Genomic DNA, 18,205 nt, shown 5'->3' with positions numbered 1-18,205 from the left:
CTGCATGTAGTTATGATTTTTTCCAGAAGTACGACAAAATCAAACCTATATAAGTAGGGTATCATTTTAACCGTATGGACCTACAGAATAATGATAATGTGTAATTTTACCGAAAAATTTACTACGTAGAAACGGAATCCCCCAAAAGTTACAAAACTGCGTTTTTTTTTTCAATTTTGTCGCACGATAATTTTTTTTCCATTTCACCGTAGATTTTTGGGTAAAATGACTGACGTCATTACTAAGTAGAATTGGTGGCGCAAAAAATAAGCAATCATATGGATTTTTAGGTGCAGAATTGAAAGAGTTATGATTTTTTAAAAGCAAGGAGCAAAAAACGAAAATGCAAAAACGGAAAAAACCCCGGTCCTTAAGGGGTTAATACAGTTTTTCACCCGGACCAAGAAACGTGGTAGACTACGGTTTTGGGTACGGGTAAAAAACCGGACACAACCGTATAAGACGCAAAACGGACTAAACCGGATGATGCGTTTGACATACTGTGTACAATGTTAAGTCAATGCATACGGTTTTCTTTGGTTTTTAACTTGAAACCGTATATGGGAACTGTATAGCAAAAACATGGTGTGCATGCACCCTAATCATATGAACCTAAAGAATAAAGATAAGGTGTCATTTTTACCAAAAAAGTGCACTGCATAGAATCGGAAGCCCCCAAAAGTTACAAAATGGGGTTTTTGTTTCCAATTTTGCCCCACAAATATTTTTTTTCTTGTTTCGCCTTAAATTTTGTGGTGAAATGATTGGTGTCATTACAAAGTACAATTGGTGGCGTTAAAACAAGCTCTGATATGGGTCTGTGGGTGCAAAACAGAAAGCGTTATGATTTTTATAAGGTGAGGTGCAAAACACGAAAGTGCAAAAATGAAAAAAACTGTGGTCTTTAAGGGGTTAAATGTTTACTATATTCGCTTTTCTTTTCAAATGAATCCTTACACACAGTTTGGACATATAACAGTGACCCTTTACAAGCCAGGTCTTCAGAGGTTAATCCTTCATGACAGAGCCAGGCTTCAGGTAGGCAGTATCATGTGTGCCCGCCGTCTCCCCCTCACACTGCCGCACGTGATGACGGGCCCGGTAACCTGCACAGGAGGAGAGGGAAGGTATCGGAGTGAACTGCGGATTGATGGACTGCACCATCCCGTGCCAGGAGGGGTGGACGGATAAGAGAAGACACATCCTCCGCCCCGCTCTGCCCACGTCCCCCCAGCGGCAGCACAGAGCCCCCGCCATCTGATCAGAATAAGGAGCGGAGCCGTGTGCCGGCCATCGTCCTGCCTCTCCTTCTCCCGCTGCTGACCTGTCCCCGCCTTCCTTCCCTCCCTCCCCGCACAGTCTGCTGGCTCTGCTGCAGGGCACAGCCTCCACCTCTCGTTGTTTGTTGTCCTTGATCATCGTGGACGATCCGTGACAACGGGGGCAGAGATGGGGCGCAGCTGGTAAGCCGGTCCACGTGACCCCCCGGAGGAGCTCTATCCCAGGAGCGGAGGAGGATGAGCAGCGCCCGTTGAGCGAGCAGCCTCGTACCCGCTCCCGACCTCTTTCCTGCCCGCAGGTATCAGCCCTATGATCGCAGCGGCTGTGTGTGAATGTGACCGGGGATGTGTGCGGCACCGCATAGAGGCAGGCGCTGCTGAATGAATGATCAGGCCGCTGCCAAGTGCAAGGAATATCCCTAGGAACATGGCTGTGGCTGGCATATTATCTGGGATCATTTACATTCCTATGGCATCATCCATCATGGCATCACCGCTATACATATATATATACACTGTATATATCTATCATCACCCGGATTCTAATGTATTTCCTAGGATGGTTTTATCAGGTCTATATGCTTGGATGATTATATAAGCAGTCATTTGCATTCTTCTAGTGCACCATGTAATGAGATGGCATTCCTAGGTGCCCCATGTGTGCCAGGCACTTGTATGATGTTGGTATTTGGTACCTGTGTGCTGTTTGGTATGGGTGATGGCTCTTAGTACTGCACTGTTGGTCCTATGGCTCTTGATGTAATGGATCCCTGTAGGGCAGTGGTCTTTAAACTGTGGCCCTCCAGATGTTGCAAAACTACAATTCCCAGAATGCCCGGACAGCCAACGGCTGTCCGGGCATTCTGGGAATTGTAGTTTTGCAACATCTGGAGGGCCACAGTTTGAAGACCGCTGCTGTAGGGAAATCATTCAGTGTAATGGTACCTATAAGACATTTACGTATGTTAGTGATCCCATAGCCCTGACCAAAAGGAATATAATTCAATAACTTAATGCAATGGTTATTCTAACTTGTCATAAGCAGATCAGTAAGTGATAGGTGGCAGGGGATCTGGTGTTCACCTACAGCTGGCATATGCCTGTGTACATGTGTGCTTGGGCAAGGTGTGTGCCCAGCATATAAATATCGCTGTGTCATAGACTTCTCATTGGGATCTGAGGGAAGCAATCCAATAGTCTTCCTCTCACCCACCCCCACCTGCCCATTCTTCCTGGAAGAGGAGGGGATGGCTGGCGCTGGTGTCCTGTGCATTGTTAGTGGATTCCTCAGGATTGGGCTGGAGATGCCAGTGACAAGATGGAAGAATCTTGCTCTAGTACCTGTTGTATAGGCCCTGCACGTAAAGGGACCAGGAAGCCATGATCATTTATGTCATAACGGACACTTGACACAGTGACAGCACAGGCCCACATTGTCCCCCTTCACAATTGAGAGACTAGATGCAAAGTATCATGGTAATGTCTGCGGCTCTGTCCTTTTCTCCTCTGCTTCAGTACACAGGGTCAGGATTAGTGTGGAGATGTCAGCGACCCCATGAAGAATTCCTTTGCATGACAATTGTGAAGTGCGTCTACCATTAGCATGTATGACTGAACACTCAGGACTAGAGGGGGGGTCACTATATACCTACCGTCAATTGGCCGTCAAGCATTACTATGCTATACTATGCCCCTCATTTACTTAGAAAATCGGGTTGTAAGTCTATGTTGCTTTCTTACCCGACTGCTTTTTTCCCCTGGTATTTATTATTATGTCGCATCCTGTTTGTCGCACGTGCGTTTTGTTGGTTTTGGTTTCCAACTCCTCTGAGCTGTCGGGAAAAAATCCACAACAATTCAACAAATTCGGGTTGGAAACCTTTATAAATACGTGGGAAAGCCCAGAAATGTCAGGTTACGCCCCTTTTTCGGGTTTGGGAGAATCCACATCGGGTCCGTCAGGAAAAAATGTTGCATCGTGTCGCAGACTGGTGCCCATAGCAACCAATCAGATCGCTTCTTTCATTTTAAACAAGGCCTCTGCAAAATGAAAGAAGCAATCTGATTGGTTGCTATGGGCAACTTTTCCTTTGCACAGGTTTTGATAAATCTCCCCCATAGTATTTATTGACTCCTTTTTGTAGCGACACTGTTCTGTACGTCCTATAGCGCTTATTCCTCTTGCATCGGTTACATATATTCATTCCGTATATCTGAGATGTGAAGATCTGACAAGTGTCGTATGAGAACTGAATATGGGCGCTGTGCCATGTTACCTGCTCCTCCGTAGCTCTTTTACCTCATGCTGCACGCTATTCTGTAGTGGTGTTCTTATTTATAACCTATATATCTTAAGAACATAAAACCATACATATATAGTAATATACATTCTAAGATCAGTACAAGTAGCCCTGAATGTGTATATCCTGTTATGAGAGTATTTTAGGTACATAGACATAACAAGGGAAGTGTTCCCATGAGCTCTATCATCAGCCCATGGTGCCCTTTGCTTTCCTATTAGCCGAAAGAGCAAAAAAAAATAAAAATAAAAAAATGGGGCTAAAAAGGGCCAATCGTTACGTTTCCGGTGTATTCAATAGGTTTTGCGTCCTCCCCCCCCCCCCCCCCCCCCCAATAAAAGGAGATAATCGAAAACTGTAATTGCAACCAATCACAGTTCAGCATTCATATCTTAGGCTCCATTCACACTAAGTCTTCTCCATACGCGGACCGGATCCGGCTGGGGGATGGGAAAACCGGGCGCTCCCGTATCCCAGATAGTGACTCTGTGCGGCTCATTTTTGCCCTGTATCTGGTTTACTGGCCGGACTGAAAACCGCAGCATACCACGGTTTTCAGTCCAGCCAGAAAACCGGATACAGGGCAAAAATAAGCCAACTGTAGTCACTGGGGGAGATTTATCATAACCTGTCCAGAGGAAAAGTTGCCCATAGCAACCAATCAGATTGCTTCTTTTATTTTTGAAAAGGCCTCTGAAAAATTAAAGAAGCCATCTGATTGGTTGCTATGGACAACTGGGCAACTTTTCCTCTGGACAGGTTTTGATAAATCTCCCCTATATTTCCACCATAATTTGCAAATAAATTCTTTAATAATCAGACAATGTGATTTTAGGGTGCGTTCCCACACGGCGTATACACAGCGTATTTGAGGCTGCGCAAAATTTACGGCAGCATCGGGAAATACGCTGCATATTCCTTGCTCACTATACACACAGGGCTTTCCGGCGGCAGTCCTATGCGTCTAGTGAGTTTTAGAGGTGGGGCCGTGTGCCGGCGTGACTGTGACGCGCAGCTCCGCATCCAAAACTAACTGCACACATAGGGCTGCCGCAGGAAAGCCCTGTGTGTATGGTGAGCAAGGAATACGCAGCATATTTCCCGCTGCTGCCGTAAAATTTGCGCAGCATCAAATACACTGCGTATACGCCATGTGGGAACGTGCCCTTATGGATTTTTTCTCTCTCATTATGTCTCTCATAGTTGAGGTATACCTATGATGAAAATGACAGGCCTCTCATCATTTTAAGTGGGAGAACGTGCACAATCGGTAGCTGACAAAATACTTTTTTTTTTCCACCACTGTACATTGCTGCGGCCGGTTGATAGGCTGACGGTTGTCCGACGTTCCATTCACTAGGAAGCTGGTCCGGACCGATGGGGAAGGCGAATTAAAGTTTATTTTGTTTACCTTTTGCAGCCCGGGCATACGATAAAGAGCAGTGGTATTCAACCTGCGGACCTCCAACGGCTGTCCGGGCATGCTGGGAGTTATAGTTTTGCAACATCTGGAGGTCGAAGACCACTGCTATAGAGTGTCAGCGCCGGCGGCCACAACAAACAGGAGGACGCGGAGGGCAGTGCTTGCGGGTGACATATGTGATTAGTACCCCGATGGGGACAGAGCAACGCTGGGCTAATAATTAATTGGGAGGCAGAACAGCGCTCGCGTGTCACAAATGATTAGTTCCCCGATGTGGGGACGGCGTGCTGCGGCTGATAATTCATTCATTCCCGAGGGGGAGGGGCCAAACCGGTATTGCGGTATGGGTTAAAATTCATATCGTGCAGGAAAAAAAATGTGGTATTTGGTATGAACGGGTATACAACCCAGCCCTAATCTATACACTATGGAATATTTTCAGTCAGAATGGTTTTTCATCCGAAAAGATCATTTCTGTAGATTGCTCTGATTGTAGCGGCTGACAGGGAGCTAAAGATCGCATTCAACTGCACAACAAATAGAAATCTCTATCCGCGCCCTCCGTGATTATGTAGAGGCTGCTCCACTGCTTTAGGGTAGGTTCACATGTAACTAATCCACTGCAAGTTGCTCACTGCTAAAATTTCGCTTGCAGAGTTTCGGCTGCCTAATTCCGCAAGCAGAATTTCTGTAGCGAAAAAATCTGCAATGTTGATTATGTCGGTACCCATTGAAGTCAGTGGACAGCAACATAATCCACTTGCTGACTTTCTGCTGCAGAAATTCCGCTTTGGCCCCGTTGCGGTTTCTACCATCCACCATGCGGAGGGACTGCAGCACAGCTCTCCTCACATGAATGTGTTCGCTCCGTTCCCTGCACAGTTGGGGCCAACAGCCCTCCCGTTCAGGGACAACTTTTGACAGGGATGGTATTTGCATGAGTTTATTTGTCTTGTTTGTTGACTGTCACAGTAATTTGTTTGACATGTCGTGTGGAGAAGATCAACATTCATTCTGGACAGACAAGTTAAGATCTGCAGGCCAGTCTACTAGATCTAGTTCTGCTAAATACTGCCGTCTAAAAATAGTCCCTAGCCTGTGATCATGTTTAGTTTGTGTGTCTCCACCTGTTTGCCTTTCATTTTGCTGTTCCAGACTGTTGAATGCTGGGATTTCTCTTTTATCTAAGTCATTGCTCAGGTCACTGGTACCTCAGACAATTTCTGAGGAGATAAGATTGCGGCTTAAACATTTACCCAGTAAATTACTCTCACCCTGAATGGATTAAACTCTCTGAAGAGCCAACTTGTATAAATAGAGGAAGAAATGAAAGGAAGAAGTGAAAATGTTGTTATCTTTTGAGGGCTGATTTGATGGTTGTGTGAAGAAGTCTTATATGAAAAAGGATATTGGGGGAGATTTATCAAAACCTGTGCAGAGGAAGAGTGGGGCAGTTGCCCATAGCAACCAATCAGATTGCTTCTTTCATTTTCCACAGGCCTCTTTAGAGGCCTGTGGAAAATGAAAGAAGCAATCTGGTTGGTTGCTATGGGCAACTGCACCACTCTTCCTCTGCACAGGTTTTGATAAATCTCCCCCGTTTTCCTGTTATTTTTGATTTGACATATTACCGCTTTATCGTTGTTTCTCCTTTGGCACATGTCCTAAATCTCAGAATGAGGTGCCCGGTAGGCGATATCTAGTTACAGATAAATAACTAACAATATGCTTTACGTAACGCATGCACGCTGCATTTTGACGCTGCGTATTTCTGTGCTAGCAAAGTCTGTCAGAGTATTAATAGACACTTAGGGGGAGATTTATCTAAAACTGTGCAGAGGAAAAATGGTGTAGTTGCCCAAGACAACCAGTCAGCTTGCTTCTCTCATTTTTAAAGAGGCCTGTGAAAAATGAAAGAAGCGATCTGATTGGTTGCCAAGGGCAACTGCACCATTCTTCCGCTACACAGGTTTTGATAAATCTCCCCCTAGCACTCAAATACACAGTGGAAGAAGACACTGCTGAATTAAATCGAGGGTTGATAATAGGAAGAGAGACTCATCAGGGAATGGCATAGGCCTAATTAAAGGTGTATTCTGAGTGCAATTTTTTTTGTTATAAATGAGTCTAAAAGTAAAAAAAAATACTCAACACAAATAGAGAAACAGAGCCGCACATCCACAATTTGTATTTTGATCTACTTGCTTCTCAGCATAATTTAAAAAACCTAACAGGTTGTTAGTATACATTTTGATCAAAAAGTACAAGCCCACTTGCCACGTCAAGGCCACCTCGTTAGAGTGGGTCCCTAACCTAACACTGGAGTAGCGCCGGGTGGCAACCACCGCCTCCAAGACACCATGACCAAAGGGGGAACAACCCAGTGGCCAGGCAGCCCCACTGCTGCCCGACCAAGCCCCTGGCTTTGGACCGCACCACCCCACAGAAACAATGGCCACCACAGAGAACCACACCAGTATGAAACCTACCATGTGCTCCCTACCAGAGGGCTGGGAGAATGTAAGGAGGAAACCCTTATGCAGTCTCCTACAACTGTGTTGTATATTTGTAGTCTCTCCCTTCTTCCATGGCCAGCACTCCACTCCATCCATTCGGCCCCGGCATTTTTAATTAGCAGTAGACTGCATAAGGGTTTCCTCCTTACATTCTCCCAGCCCTCTGGTAGGGAGCACATGTTAAGTGTTCACACTAGTGTGGTTCTCTGTGGCGGCCATTGTTTCTGTGATGGTTTGTCTGTGGGGTGGGGCTGCCTGGCCACTGGGTTGTTCCCCCTGTGGGCATGGTGCCTAGGAGGCAGTGGTCGCCACCCTGCGCTATGCCAGTTTTAGGTTAGGGACCCACTCTGACTAGGTGGCCTTGACGTGGCGAGTGGGCTTGTACTTTTTGATCAAAATGTATACTAACAACCTGTTAGTTTTTTAAATTCTGCTGAGAAGCAAGTAGATCAAAATACAAATGGTGGATGTGTGGCCATGTTTCTCTATTTGTATTGTAAAAAAAGAAATACCTGCCCCCAATGCTGCTGTTCTGACAGTGTCTGGTCCTATAATGTCTTGTCCATGAAGGAACTGCCCACTCCTGTTCCTGGCTCAATGGATCACTGCTGCAGTTAGTGACTGGCATATTAGCCATTTCTTGCATGGACAGGATGTCACAAGGAGGCCAGAGAACAACTTTAAAAAGTTTTGAGGGCACAAAAATTTTGGGAAATAATCTGATTCTCCAGGGCATTATATTATAGAGAACTGGTGTGGCACAAGAAAAGTCTGGGAGATTAGAGTACTGATTGTGGGACACCTGCATAGAAATGGCACATAGTTTCATTACAAAGTGTCATATGCACATATTTGGCTGGCGTTTTATGGTGCCAGTTCCAAAAGTTGGCAGATCACCTTACATGTTGAAATGTAACGCAAAAATGATGAAAATGCCTTATGTGTAATTCTACCTTGTACTTGGTCTGACTTGGTGTTGTTTGCCGGACTCCTTGTCTAGAAAGTTTTTCACATGTTTTATAGACTTGCTGCACTTTTTTGACACATGCTGAATTAAATCTAAAGAGTAATTACATAGCATCTGCATGTGTTTTAAATATGGCGCAGAGGCTTTAGTGTCTCCATATGGAGTGGCTCTACATGCATAGTAGATGCTGATGTATATTAGCTTTGGACTTTATTAGTAGAATCTTTGACCCCTTTGATAAAACAGTGTTTGGTTTTTGTTTTGGATACTGTCAACTACTTTTTCTTGAAACGCAAGCCTTCCGATTCCAGTTCTCAATCCGGGAATTGTACTCTTGAGCTTATCTCGTCTACGAGTCACCGGACCAGGAAGTAATGGAGAATTGTGACTGCAATACAATTATTTTCTATGTAGAGAAAATCAAAAAATCTTAATGCTTATATTTATGTTTATAGTATTATTATAACTCTATAACTAAATTGACCGATTAAACCAGTAAGTGGCTCTGATTTTATTTGACAGCCGGGTCAATTTTTTAGATACTTGTTGTGCAACCCCCCCCCCCCCCCCCCCACATTTGTGGTGGATTCCTTTACAGAACGCCCAGATAATGTGTCAGGTGTTGGAGAGAAGATGCTTCTCTTTATGCACCGATTCTCATTGTCTGGCCTGCACAATAGCAGGAATCATGTGTCACCTGTGTCCTTGAGGATTGGACTATGGGACTGAGTTACTGAGAAAGTGTCGCCACCAGCTCTCACACAATTTTTAAGTTCTGATAGGGATTCAAAAGAACAACAGGTGATGCCATAGAAGGCAAGTGAAAGCAATATTTGGATACTGGAGCATTTAAAAGAAAAAAATTGCCAATGAAAAGTTCCCTGTTCTCACAGAAACCAGTTTGTCACAAATGTCTTTTTATCTTTAGCCCGACTTGCTGCAGCTTGCTCTAAGAGCTTTTATTTAGGGATCATGAGTTATTGGTTTTGACAGATTTCTCTCTTTTGTATTGTTGTTCACACCAACAACTTATATACTGTAGTATGAAACCACTGCTTTCATATAGTGCGCTACAGTGCCCAGCTGTCCCATAGATTTTGAATGGCTATTCCGTTCAATCAGGGGCACTCAGGAACCCCAGTCTAATGATGGGTGGCAGTCAATGTGACTTATTGAGCCCCGGCACCAGAAGGAAGAACAGAGCAACTCTCTGAAGCATCAGCTGCCGGTACAAATGTAGAGAATCCCCGAGGTGCACCAAGGAGCACAGGATTTAAAGGGGTTATCCAGGAAAAAACTTTTTTTTTTTTTTTTTTTTTATATATATATCAACTGGCTCCAGAAAGTTAAACAGATTTGTAAATTACTTCTATTAAAAAAATCTTAATCCTTTCAGGACTTAGGAGCTGATGAAGTTGAGTTGTTCTTTTCTGTGCTCTCTGATGACACCTGTCTCGGGAACCGCCCAGTTTAGAAGCAAATCCCCATAGCAAACCTCTTCTACTCTGTGCAGTTCCCGAGACAAGCAGAGATGTCCGCAGAGAGCACTGTTGCCAGACAGAAAACAACAACTTAACTTCAGCAGCTGATAATTATTGAAAGGACTAAGATTTTTTAATAGAAGTAATTTACAAATCTGTTTAACTTTCTGGAGCCAGTTGATATAAAAAAAAGTTTTTTCCTGCAAAACCCCTTTAAGTAAAGGTGTAATTTTTTTATTTTTTATTTATAATTCAGACAGTCCGGGCATATGAAAAAAAATAAAATAAAATTAAAAATATAATATTATTTTTTTTTTTTACCCTTTTCTAAATGAACACACACGCTGGAGTACCCCTTTTAATAATTCCATTTGCCCACCGAATATTTTACTCTTTTATATGAATCCTGTTCTCCAAATATTTGTACCTTGGAAACCAATCTAACGTGTTGCCCTTGGAAGCCAACCATCAAGTATCAGGAAAAAGGAACAGAGTTTTCCTTTTAAAGCATTTCACTGAAAAACATTTTAATTTGCACAGCAGCAAATCAACAGTAATTTGCTGACATCTCCTACGTGGGCATAATGGGAAAAATGTCATATTTTCTAAATTGGTAAAAAGTTCTTAATCTGGTCTGCTGATGGTCTTTGGTCATCCTGCTCTCAGCAACAATATTTTCAGTCATTTTTCAGGGTCATTAAAGGGGTACTCCGGTGGAAAACTTCAAGTCCCTTCAGGTCCTCAGCCGAGCCTGTCTTCTGTCTGCTTCCAAGGCAACGGGATAGACCAGCGCCTGTGCATTGGCCGAGACAAGTCATGGTTGGGGCCAGTGACCAACTCCTTTCTGCATCTGGATAGTAACTGAATATTTGCATATATGTACAGTATTTGGCAGATCAGTGGATGTATTTATATGCATGATTCTCATCTGTTATATATGGTCTCGGCTGACTGTGCGTGATTTTTGTCTTCACCTGTGGGGGGGGGAGATTTATCAAAACCTGTGCAGAGGAAAAGTTGCCCATAGCAACCAATCAGATCACTTCTTTCATTTTTAACAAGGCCTTTGCAAAATGAAAGAAGCGAGCTGATTGGTTGCTATGGGCAACCGGGCAACTTTTCCTCTGCACAGGTTTTGATAAATTCCCCCCCCCAAATTCAGTGTCCACCTGGAATCAGAGGCGAAAATATTGTGTCCTTCTGTCATAGTTCTGCCAGGAGCTATGCCTTGTGGGTATTCCAGCCATTATATTGTAGTACATTTCTGTCATCATTTTTACATAGCCGTATTTCTAGAAACATAGCACAACTTACAGGATACACTGCACCATCTGAATTTCTGATGTGGGTCATAATATATTTCGTGGCAGGTTCTGATACTTTAACACAAATGCAGGAACACCTTTCCCAATCCTATTTAAGCACTACAAAAAACTTGCGCAGAGGGAAAGGGGTGCAGTTGCCCTTAGCAACCCATCAGAACACTTGTTTCATTTTTCAGAGGCAACTGCACCAATTCCCCTCTACACAAGTTTTCATAAATCTACTCCATAGTTCACACATATTATTTGGGTTAGTATTTTAAGCCAAATCCTGCCCAAATTGTGTGTGTGAACCCACCTAATGTGACCGTGTGAATCCAGCCTTTCATAAAGTGGCATGTCAAGATGAATTTTTCCCTGTAAATTATGAACGCTGCAGTAATTTGATGTCCTTTTTATTGGCACGGTAGTTTTCTGTATTTTATGTGCCCTCCTCCCACACATTTCTGTCACACCTTTATAATTGTAAGCAGTTTGTATTGTTCAGTTGTAGGGAAGCATAACATTGGGTGGTTGTTTAGCTGCCAGTTAAAATGCATGTTACCTTCTATAAAATAGTTAAAAACATTGAGAAATAGAAATGTAAATTTTATCTGCTGATATTATTCTGGCAGGTACTTGGTAGGTGCCACTGCTCAGGGGAGAGAGAGCACAGTTTCTCTGGGGTTATTTACTCAGGTTAACTGGTATTAAATGCTTTTATGTACCAAGGTAAAAAAAAAAAAAGGCAAACATTGAGGATCACATGACACATTGGTCCAGACAGGTGATAGAAAAAGTGGATAAGACCAACTTTTAAATCTACGTTACTTTTTCTAATGCTGAGGGATTATTAAATGGACAAGCTGTGCACAATCGAGGCAGGGAGCCGGATCACCATGCTCCTCAATATTCCCCGCCTGTCCCTCTCATGAATATGCTAGGACGTGAGAGCCTGCATGTCCCTGAACTCTGCTCAGAGCAGAGCGCAGGCTCTCACGTCCTAGCAACGTGAGAGTGAATACTTTTTTGGGGGAGGGGAATATTGAGGAGGCAGGGTAGTGTGGCGAGACAGCTCCCCGACTCCATTGCGCACAGCTGCGCAATAGAAACAGAAGGAAGAACACACCTAACTCTGGCAATACTTTACCAATTCATGTAAGTGACCCCTCATTTTAATGCTGTTCACCCGCACAAATATAACCCAATATATTGGGTTTAATGCAGGTTAACAGCCTGTCAGTTTTGCTTTTATATCAGTGGGTAATTTTTGTGATCAGGCCATCTCAGTTTGCTTCAGTTGCAGTCACTTTTTTTTTTTACCTGATTATAAACTGTGGTATGTTGTGTTTTATTTCTTTTTTCTCCAACCGAAGTATCTGGACTAAAAACAGAACTCTAATGCTGTATTCACATCACGTTGGGGGAATACGGCAGCTAGATCCGTCCAGGAAAATCTTAAAACCAGCTGCTGTCTTATCCCCACTGGACCAGCCCTGTACCCCAATTAGATGGGCGGTCAGCTAGTGACTTGGTTCAGTTTTATCTTTTTGTTGCCAGAAGGGAATATAGCATGGGTCGGGCCGGGATATGGCAGCAACCGGTTTTCATATTCCAAATCCTGCTAACAAATGCCCCAAACATGATTTGAATGCAGCCTAACATATAGTAAAAATACATTACGGTATATGGTGCTAGATGTTATTGGAAGAGGGTTTTGTTTGCATCTGGTTTTTTGACCTTCCATTTTGTTTTTTTGTTTTTTTACCAAGCATGCTCTGAAACAAAAGCTGATGTAAAATGGAAAAAAAAAAACCTGACGCAAATGTTTCATTTTTTTTCCTTTTTTGTCATCCATTCAAAATTTCTATGTTGAATTATATAAACTGACCATGCCTGAACTGATAACAGACATTAATGTGAAACTAGCCTTACTGCTCCATACGCTGTAGTAGTTTTTTTTTTAAATATATTTTTATAAAAAATTTTCAATAAACAAAACAGAAAACAAAAAGAGATAATTGAACAAGATGTAGAATAACATAGGCAACAACAAGGGTAATATAAAGTTTGTAATGTACAGAGTGGGCCATTTATATGGATACACCTTCATAAAATGGGAATGGTTGGTGATATTAACTTCCTGTTTGTGACACATTAGTATATGTGAGGGGGGAAACTTTTCAAGATGGGTGGTGACCATGGCGGCCATTTTGAATCCAACTTTTGTTTTTTTCAATAGGAAGAGGGTCATGTGACACTTCAAACTTATTGGGAATTTCGCAAGAAAAACAATGATGTGCTTGGTTTTAGCGCAACTTTATTCTTTCTTGAGTTATTTACAAGTTTCTGACCACTTATAAAGTGTGTTCAATGTGCTGCCCATTGTGTTGGATTGTCAATGCAACCCTCTTCTCCCACTCTTCACACACTGATAGCAACACCGCAGGAGAAATGCTAGCACAGGCTTCCAGTATCCGTAGTTTCAGGTGCTGCACATCTCGTATCTTCACAGCATAGACAATTGCCTTCAGAGGACCCCAAAGATAAAAGTCTAAGGGGGTCAGATTGGGAGACCTTGGGGGCAATTCAACTGGCCCACGACGACCAATCCACTTTCCAGGAAACTGTTCCTCTAGGAATGCTCGGACCTGACACCCATAATGTGGTGGTGCACCATCTTGGTGGAAAAACTCAGGGAACGTGCCAGCTTCAGTGCATAAAGAGGGAAACACATCATCATGTAGCAATTTCGCATTTATCCAGTGGCCTTGAGGTTTTCATTGATGAAGAATGGACCCACTATCTTTGTACCCCATATACCACACCATGCCATAAATTTTTGTGTTCCAATAGTCTTGGAGGGATCTATCCAATGTGGGTTAGTGTCAGACCAATAGCGGTGGTTTTGTTTGTTAACTTCACCATTCACATGATTCATTGGACATACACTGCTCAAAAAAATAAAGGGAATGCTAAGATAACACATCCTAGATCTGAATGAATGAACTAATTGTAGGAAATACTCTCGTCTTTACATAGTTGAATGTGCTGACAACAAAATCACACAAAAATTATCAATGGAAATCAAATTTATCAACCCATGGAGGTCTGGATATGGAGTCACACTCAAAATCAAAGTGGAAAATCACACTAAAGGCTGACCTACTTTGATGTAATGTCCTTAAAACAAGTCAAAATGAGGCTCAGTAGTGTGTGTGGCCTCCATGTTCCCTTATGACCTCCCTACAATGCCTGGGCATGCTCCTGATGAGGTGAGGGATGTCCTCCCAGACCTGGACTAAAGCATCCGCCAACTCCTGGACAGTTTGTGGTGCAACGTGGCGTTGGTGGATAGAGCGAGACATAATGTCCCAGATGTGCTCAATTGGATTCCGGTCTGGGGAACGGACGGGCCAGTCCATAGCATCAATGCCTTCCTCTTGCAGGAACTGCTAACCCACTCCAGCCACATGAGGTACCTAATGGCAGTCAGGCTACCTTTTAAGCAGGACTGTGGAGTCGGTAGATAAATGTTACGACTCCGACCCTGGAGTTTTTTGTACTTTCGGCTCCGACACTCCGACTCCTCTGTATTAATATGCAAATGTATTTGATATATTCCTTGAAGGAAAGAAAGGCAACATACATGTCATTACCACAGGACTACTGGCTGGGAAGCCAACAGTCTACTGTATTGAACAGTTTGTGTGCTGATCTTCTGCTGAAAATAGGGCAGTGGGAGGATCCAGGAAGGGGCATTTATTATAAAACATGATTTCCCTTGTAGAATCCCATAGTCGTGTTTAAAGGGGTGCTCCGCCCCTAGACATCTTATCCCCTATCCAAAGGATAGGGGATAAGAGGTCAGATAGCCGGGGTCCTGCTGCTGGGGACCCCCTGGATCGCCGCTTCAGCACCGCCCTTTCATTACTACACAGAGCGAGTTCGCACTGTGCGTAACTTTTTTATATATATATCAACTGGCTCCAGAAAGTTAAACAGATTTGTAAATTACTTCTATTAAAAAAAATCTTAATCCTTTCAGTACTTATGAGCTTCTAAAGTTAAGGTTGTTCTTTTCTGTCTAAATCCTCTCTGATGACACCTGTCTCGGGAAACGCCCAGTTTAGAAGCAAATCCCCATAGCAAACCTCTTCTAAACTGGGCGTTTCCCGAGACAGGTGTCATCAGAGAGCACTTAGACAGAAAAGAACAACCTTAACTTCAGAAGCTCATAAGTACTGAAAGGATTAAGATTTTTTTTTAATAGAAGTAATTTACAAATCTGTTTAACTTTCCGGAGCCAGTATATATATATATATATATATATATATATATATATATATATATTGGCTCCAGAAAGTATATATGTTTATATATATGTTTATGTTTATATATATGTTTTTGCCTGGAATACCCCTGTAAACTGCCTACCTAATATTGTGGAGATCCTCCTGTGTGGCCAAAATAGCTCTGATCCATCGGGGCATGGCTCCCCAAGACCTCAAAAGTGTCTTGTATCTGGTACCAAAATGTTCACAGCATATTTTAGGTGTGGTCTTTATAGTTGGACATCCCGTAGATCAGTGGTCTCAAACTGTGGCCCTCTAGATGTTGCAAAACTTCAACTCCCAGCATGCTCGGACAGCCGTTGGCTGCAGCCAACGGCTGTCCGGGCATGCTGGGAATTGAAGTTTTGCAACATTTAGATGCTCGCTCATATTGAAGTCTGCGGAATTTTAAGTCCAAGACAGCACCTTGACAAACCATTCTTGAACATTCTGCTCTGTTGTAATGAACGGATGGACATTGGTTTACAATAATGCCCATGAATGCTAGGGTTAAATATTTATATTTCTTTGTCAGAACACTTTCTAGAACATCACATTGCCTCCTCTGGCTTACCTTCTTCTCATTGTGCATCCTTGTGCTATCTCTCCCCGGGCTCACACATCTAGCCCTCCATTCATATGATGTAAAAGAAAATGTAAGTCATCAAACCAATCCACCTGCTGTCTTATTGTCACTACTCTTATCCCTATTGTAAAATTATTTTTTAAAACAATTCAATAAACAGAGTTTACAAATAAATAAAAAAATAACAATTCACCTTCTTCCACTGCTTCACGGTCTAGTCCTGATACTCATATACTTATTGTAAGCCTTTTCTCTGGTGGACAGGGGTCCGCATGGGACTTTTCTGCATCTATGCAGCCCTATACATAACAAGCTGTCATGCAGTGTGTCCTGTGCCCATTTTCTACCATAGCAAGCTGTCATTTTTTTCATTATTTTGTGCTTTACTAGCTCTTCTGTGGCATGGGGCCAGGGACTTCCCACAGATATCAATGAGACTTGGGCCCCCCATGTTCCTATCTTTGTTTAACAGGTTGGATCACCCTTTTTTATATATATATATATATATATATATATATATATATATATTATATATTTAAAAAAATTCCAATGACGCAGCACTCCAAAAAAAAAGGTGCATTTATTCACACATGTCTCAATACAGCTGTAGAGACGTGTGAATAAATGCACCTTTTTTTTGGAGTGCTGCATCATTGGAATTTTTGTCTATGAAGAACCCTGATCAGGTTTAGACGCTGGCACCCGTACCTGGTTAACTAGAGCTGTGCTGCAACTTTTTCTTTTTACACTATATATATATATATATATATATATATATATATATATATATATATATATATACTACTGCATAGCAATAACATCCCACAAGATGTTTCCTTTTGGAGATGCTGTAACCCAGTGGTCTAAACCTAACTATTTGGCCCTTGTCAAAGTCGCTCAGCTCTTTCCGTTTGCCTAGATTTCCTTCTTTTAATACATTTACTTCCAAAGCTGACTGCACACAAACACGCACAGACCAGGAGGTTGGGCTCACCAGTCTCCAGGCTTCAGCTTACTGGCACATCCTAGGTCTAGTTTTACAAAGATCCCTTAAAAATGTACAATTGGTAAGAATGATTCCGGTAATCGCAGCTGAACGTCTGTGCCTCCCTGCTGCTTGTCTGTAGATGCTTAAAACCGCCAGTCAGCAGCTTGTCTACTTGCAGTAAGCTTTGTCATTGGCTTGATCTTCCAAGGATAGTGCAATGGCGTGTCTTCCCTTCTCATCTTAGCATGCAGTCTAATGAATCTTGATATGCATGCGACTGATTTTTGTGATGATTTCTAACTTTGTGTAAATTTACACGTTGTGGTCGTATCACGACAAATGACTTTGATTGTAACATGTAAATACATCCTTGGGGTTTTCATAGCCCCCATGATTCTTGCTTTGATCAATCTTTTTTTATTCATCCTTTTGCCTAGCATTTATATCTATGCACAGTGCTGTTTTTATGCTTTAATAGCATTACATTTGCAATAGAGATTTTTGGATCTCTGTAGGGTAGATTTATATAGTCATCTATTTACAATACTATATTCAGCCTTTAAATGTGTTGAAATGGCAAGTATTCCCTGCTGGCAGTAGTCATTAAAGCAGAGCATGGCACAGAATGGAGATAGAAATAGTTACATGAGCTAATTATTTCAGGTGCATGGAGGCATCAGCGGGCGCTGCATATCAACTTCTATCACTTCTCCAGCTTTTGCACTTCCTAAGCTGGAACCACCACGTTGCTGTCTGTCAACCCATAGAAACCTCAGTGACTGCAGCCTGGTGTTGAATCTCTTCCAAAGTCCTCTCTTTAGTGCTATCAAGTGGGCACTGATATGGTGAGAGGGGGGATGTTTGGAAGGCATGAAACGCCTCAGAGGTAGCAGGAGATATGGTGCTAGCATTTACCGTTTATTGGGATTTTGTTTGTGTGGGCAGCTTATCCCCTATCCACAGGATAAGGGATAAGTGTCTGATTGCAGAGGGTCTGACCGCTGGCCCCTTCTGGGAACGCCAGGGTGT

General features: G+C 42.7%; 1 protein-coding gene across 2 annotated transcripts in view; it reads left to right on the top strand.

Annotated features, from left to right (window-relative positions):
* Window positions 1-1,025: 1,025 nt before the first annotated feature.
* The window catches only part of WASF1 (WASP family member 1), a 90,093-nt gene continuing 72,913 nt past the window's right edge, over window positions 1,026-18,205 (top strand). Inside the window, exon 1 of one of the 2 annotated variants that reach the window (XM_056566313.1) lies at window positions 1,026-1,579. The gene's annotated coding sequence lies outside the window, so the exon portion shown is untranslated. Of the gene's footprint in view, window positions 1,580-11,136; window positions 11,198-18,205 lie in introns of those variants that run through there. The other variant, XM_056566314.1, reaches the window with a different exon arrangement.

Source organism: Hyla sarda, chromosome 3 (genome assembly GCF_029499605.1).
Source record: "Hyla sarda isolate aHylSar1 chromosome 3, aHylSar1.hap1, whole genome shotgun sequence".
In the NCBI taxonomy this organism is placed as follows: Eukaryota; Metazoa; Chordata; class Amphibia; order Anura; family Hylidae; genus Hyla; species Hyla sarda.
The sequence above is the reverse complement of the archived record's forward strand: the minus strand, read 5'-3'. Positions and strand labels throughout refer to the sequence as shown.